Source organism: Callospermophilus lateralis, unplaced genomic scaffold, assembly GCF_048772815.1.
Source record: "Callospermophilus lateralis isolate mCalLat2 unplaced genomic scaffold, mCalLat2.hap1 Scaffold_8660, whole genome shotgun sequence".
Classification (NCBI taxonomy): Eukaryota; Metazoa; Chordata; class Mammalia; order Rodentia; family Sciuridae; genus Callospermophilus; species Callospermophilus lateralis.
In genome coordinates this window covers 37,501-42,108 of record NW_027516759.1, presented here as the reverse complement: position 1 = coordinate 42,108, position 4,608 = coordinate 37,501, and positions in this window count along the sequence as shown.

Sequence of the window (4,608 nt, the reverse complement as noted above, 5' to 3'; positions counted from 1 at the left end):
CAGGCAGAGAAAATAGAACTCCCCAAGGAAGAATCCTTTTTCCTATTATGATCAGTATTCTTTTTTTTTTTTTTTTTCTTTTTTAGAGTAGTTGTAGGTGGACAGCACGCCTTCTTTCGACTTTGTTCCTTTTTGTAGGCCGCGCTAAGGCTCAAACCCAGTGCCTCCTATGTGCTAGGCCGGCCCTCTGGCACTGAACCACAGACACAGAGGAGGAAGGTTTCTCAGAGGCTGTTCATCTTCCCATTTTTTTTTTTTTTTTGGTACAGAAACAGGCGGAAACACCGAGCCCAAAGACCAGCAGATCAAATTCCCCAGCCACCGATTTCGACGGGTTTTTACATGTTTCTGTCAATTCCTCCATTCTCTGGATGGATCGGACCGTGGCCTAGCAGCTAGTCTGCCTGTCTAATAGTGGCTCCACCGTGGTGGTTTCGGTTTTGAAGTCCCACACCGCCCGTGTCCCCCGCCGGATTCTCTAGGGGTGCTGGGCCGATCTGCCTGCGTCTCGTGCCCGCCGCTGTGGGGGGGGGGCCCTGGCGGGGCGACCCGGCTGGTGGGACGTGTCCGGGGGGTGACTTTCTACGACCCCTGCGGAGCGGATCCCGCTGACGCCGACCGAGGTTCCGCGTCCCTTCCTCCTGATTTGGTTGACGGTTGTCGAGCTCCCCCTGGTGGCCGCTTTTATAGGAGCGTCGGATCATCGGAAGTCTCCAAGGCGTGATATTCGGCGGCGGTGGCCGAGACAGAGTTCCAGGAGCTGGGCGGCGCCAGCGGAACTGTCTCGGTCACGCTGGGCTGGGCCGTTGTGGCCTGTTGGCGGGATATTGGACCTGCAGGCTTACTGTGTGTGTGTGTCGGTTGTCTTCTCTCCCTGCACGGTCCGGGCCGCGGGCGCCTCGGGTGGCAGTCTGAGCGGTTCCTTCGCCGCCACGGGCTTCGCTTTGCCCGGTCTGGGTCGGTCGCCGGGACTTCTGTCTTATTTTTCTCCCGCTTCCTCTCCCTCTCTCTCGCGGGTTTTGGCCGCGGGGCTGCGGGGCTTCACCGGGCGGGCCAGGCGGGTGTGCTCGCCCGGCCTTGCCGCATTGCCTCTTCGGGGGCCCGCTGCCCGGGGCTTGTCCTGTTGGCTACGCCCGGCGTCCTTCGGACGTGTTCCCCGTCCGCCCCACCCCACCCCCCCGGTCCTGCTCGCTGGGGATGGCGGTCCCCGTCTCTTGTCTTTGCCTTCGTCAACGAGGGTCGACCAGTTGTCCCTAGGGGCTCTGGATCTCGGTGATGGGCTCGATTTCGCGGTCCGCTGACCGTGACTGTGTTCAGGGAAGGCGGCAGTGGTGAGTGAACTGTTCCCCGTTGCCCCGGTCGCGATTGTTTTGGCCCGAGTTGGCCGTTTTCTGCCATCGGGTAGGTGCTGACACGTTGTCCTCTGGCGGCACACGCCAGAGCGAGGGAGCTTGGGCCTCCGGGTGCGTGCGGGGCTCTGGGCTGATGGGGTGGCCCGGACCCGTTCCCTCTTGAGCTGCTTGCCTGGGCCTGCGTGCGACGGCTCTTTGGCGCACCTGGAGCGCCCTCGCGGTGGTGCCGCCTCTGGCCGGCCGGCCTTCTGGCGCCGGAGGGCGGCGGGGGTAGGTGGCGGGTGGTCCTTTACCGCCCGTGCGCTCCTCGCTGCGGGCACCGAGGGTGGCGTGGCGACGCTTGCTTCCATGGCTCCGAGCCGCGTGTCAGGCGTTCCCCGTTCCGTGTCGTCGGCCGCTCTCCCTGGGGTGTGGGGCCGGCGAGGCCGTAGCAGGCTCCTCTTAGAAGCGGTCCTCGCCGGGTCTCCCCCTGCTCCCTGGGCCTCTCCCGCCCACTCTGCTGATCGATGTGGTGACTTTGCGCTCTCCTGGGCTGGACCAAAGCCGCGCCAGGCGAGGGACGGACATTCATGGCGAATGGGCCGACTCTTCTCGTCCTGCCCGCGGGCCCCTCGCCTTGCCTCCCCGCCCGTTCGCGGTGCGGGGAAGGGCGGGGGTGCGGAATCCGGCCTCGACCTCGCTCCTGGGGTCCTCTGACGTAGCGGGTGCTTCTCGCTCGCCGCCCCCTCTGGGCGGCCAAGGGCCGTGTGTGTGGCCCTCCCCGACGCGGGGAGGGCTGCCACCGTGCTGCCTCGGCGCGACGGTGCGCCTCTGCTTCGGTGCTCCTGGGGCGCTCCGGGTTGTTTCCTGAGGTGCCTGAGGCTGAGCCGGTGTGTGCTGCTCCCGATCCCAGTGCCGCTGCCGCGGCCGGCCGCCGCCTCGCTGTCGGTCTCGCCCCGTCCGTGGGGGTTTCCGAGGCGAGTGCCTGAAGGGAAGAGCGGTGTTGCTTCTTTCGGGGGATCGAGGCGGTAAGCTCGGCAGCGTTGCCCGTTCCCTCTCCGGGGGAGGGTGTCACGTTGTCGTCCCCAGCGCCGAGTGGCGTGGGGAGTGTTAGGCGAGCGGGCGCCCGGGCGCTCTTCCCTCTCTCCGGTGGGAGGAAGGAGACGTTGCCCGGGCGTGTGAGCGATGGTGGCGGGACGCCGAGCTGGGGCCGGTCGGGCCCCCGAGGCGATGGGGCTTTGGGTGTCCCCGGCCGCGAACGCTCAAGAAGCCTTGTGCTTGCCTGTACCGCAGATCCCCCCCTCGTTGTCTCGGCGGCCGGTTGGCAGAGGGGCTGGGTTGGGTGCGGCCCACCCTCAGTGAGGAAGTTTCTCTAGCGATCCGTGAAGGGCGTGCCTTGTGTGGGGGTACCGGATTCCCCCGTTGGCCGCCCCCTGCCTTTTGCGCTACGCTACCGTCGGTGGTGTGTGTAGGCGAGAGTCCCCCCTCCCCGCCGTCTGGGAGTGCAGGGGTCCGCCGGCCCCCCGCGGGTGGGGGCCGAGCGCCTGCTCTTTGTGCCTACCGCGGCCCACGCCTCCCCCCTTCGAGTCGGGGGAGGGTTCCCGCTGGGCCTTGGCCGGGCCTTCTGGCGCGCGTGGGGCCACTGTGTGGGCCGCTGGTGCCGCGTGTATGCGCGGTGGCGGTGGGGCGCTGTTCGCGCGGCCGGGGGTTGAGGGGCCGCGTCCCTCTTTCCCCCGCGCCCGCTGCGAGTGTCCCTCTGCCCGCTCCCGGTCCCGAGCCGGCGGGCGACCTGCGTGCGTGTGCGCTGGCCCGGGGCGCGGCCGCCGCGGCCCCCCTGGGAGCGTTCCGCGGGCGGTGTGGTGAGCGAGTGGACCCTGGAGCTGGAGAGGCCCAGGTCGTGGGACTCGTCTGGCCCGAGGTTGTGGCGTTGCATGCTGGCGTTTGGAGGCCAGGCGCGCGTCTCGTCGCGTGGAGGGCCACCCTGTGGTGGCGGGGCGGCGGGTCTCGTGGGAGGTTCCGGGGGTGGGGCCGGAGGCCGGGTTGGCGTCGCAGGCGGTGCGGGACCGCCCTCGCGTGTGGCGGTGGGATCCCGCTTGTTTTCCTGGCGGCCCGACTCTGTGCCCGAGGTCTTCTCCCCGGTTTCCTTTCCGCGTTTCTTTGCCCCTCGCCGCCTCCGGCGCGCCCTCCATCCGGGCGGGGTTGTGGCCCCCTCCTCGCCTCCGCCGGGCCTCCCCCCGGCTGGCCGGTCGCGGCCGCGCTGCCGCCCCCTCCCGGGCGTGTACCGGGTGTGGCGGTGGGCACGCTGGTCGGGCGGTTGTCGTTGGGGATGCTCGTCACGGTGTGCGGGTTGAGGGTTCGGGGGCTTCCCCGCCTCTTGCGACGGCGGTGGGGCGGTGGGGCCCTGTCCCCCGCGAGGGCCCTCCCGGGAGGTTGGCTGATGAAGGGAACCCGGCCGGCGGCTCGTCCGGGGCCACGCGGGACCGCCCGTGCGCCTGGTGTGCGCGCTGGCGGTGATACACCGCGTGCCGCCCTGGGTTTGTCCGGCCGGTGCGCCCGCGCGGCTCGGCCAGCTCTCTCCGGGCGGGGCTCCTCCGCGGGTCGGCAGGTGCCCTCTCCCGTTTCCCGCCGCCCTTCTGGCGCGCGCCGCTCCCCACGCCGGCTGCAGCCGCCGCCTCCTCGGGCGGCCGGCCCGTCCCCGTCTGGTCTCTTCGGGCCTTGGCCCGCCCGCTCTCTCGCCCCTTCGCGAGTTCGCTCCCACGGGGGGCCCGCCGCGGCCCCCGTCTCCTGGCCGCCACCGCCGCTTGTCCGCTGGCGACGGCGTCGTCGTGTGCCGGCGCTTGGGTGTGGGGGACGACGGGTCTGCCACCCCCGCCCCCGCGGGGCGCCGGTCACCCGCTCGGTGCCGCGCGAGGGTTGTGCCGCTCGGGTGCGCGTGTCCGGCCACGACCTGGTCCGGTCGCGGTGAGTCGTTCCCCGGTCGCGCCGCCGCGCCGTTCCCCGGGCGGGGCAGGGGAGGTGGGGAAGGGCATCGCCCCGAACCACTCGCACCCCCGTCCCCGTCCGCGCGAGCGCGGCGGCCTGGTCCGCGGGGCGGCTCTTGTGCCACCGTTGGGTTCGTGGGGAGTCGTGCGTCTCTGGCGCTCCCTCCCCTCGTCCTCGCGCGCGCGTGATGGCGTGTGCGGTTCGGGCGGTACCGTCCGGGGTGGGTCACGGCCCGCCCCGGGCGCGCCCCCGTCTCGCTCCCGTGCACGCCGCGCCGCGTGGGTTTCCCGCGGTG